Raw genomic sequence first — 691 nt, forward strand, 5'->3', positions numbered from 1 at the left:
GTCTGAATAGCTGCACCGAATTTCAAAGCCTGAAGTATCGGTGAACAGGCAACAGGACAGTAGTTTCTCTTATCCATAGAAAATACATAATTTAGCCAGATATATACACAAAGGTCTCAAACCAAGTAGCTCATATAGTATCGTTGCGGCCTATCCAGAGTATACCGCCACAGCTCTGGGCACGCAAAGGCACCTTTGGCTGCAGATACCGTTCCCTAGAGAGGACCCATAAGGTTGGGTATCATCACAGCGCCAGATATTATATTATCTTCGCTTTTTATTTTATAATTTGAAGAGGATAATATACTACCCGTAGACACCACTGCGTCACTCGGTTGTCGTGCATCGAGACCACACACAGGCGTGCTCGTAGCCGACAATATGCATTGGGCTTAAGCTGAATGCATATTGTGCTTAAGCCCCTGGCTTTGGCTTGTGCCAGGGGAACACAAATGACAACGTTTCTAATCGATTTCTAATGTTTTATCCAGTGTTCATGCATCGGGTTACTGTCTACCTGATAGGCTCCACTAACAAGGAGACTCGCACGTGAAGTGGCCCAGTAAACCTAGGGAGAAATGTATGGGCACTAGCAGAACAGTTTAGCACCGCCAAAAAAAGAAAAAAAAAAAAAAACGTGGAGGCTACCACTACTGAGGCGCTTGTTGCTTATTACTGGTAATTATGTCCC

Source organism: Eimeria mitis, genomic scaffold (genome assembly GCF_000499745.2).
Source record: "Eimeria mitis Houghton genomic scaffold, Emh_scaff3331, whole genome shotgun sequence".
Taxonomy (NCBI): Eukaryota; Apicomplexa; class Conoidasida; order Eucoccidiorida; family Eimeriidae; genus Eimeria; species Eimeria mitis.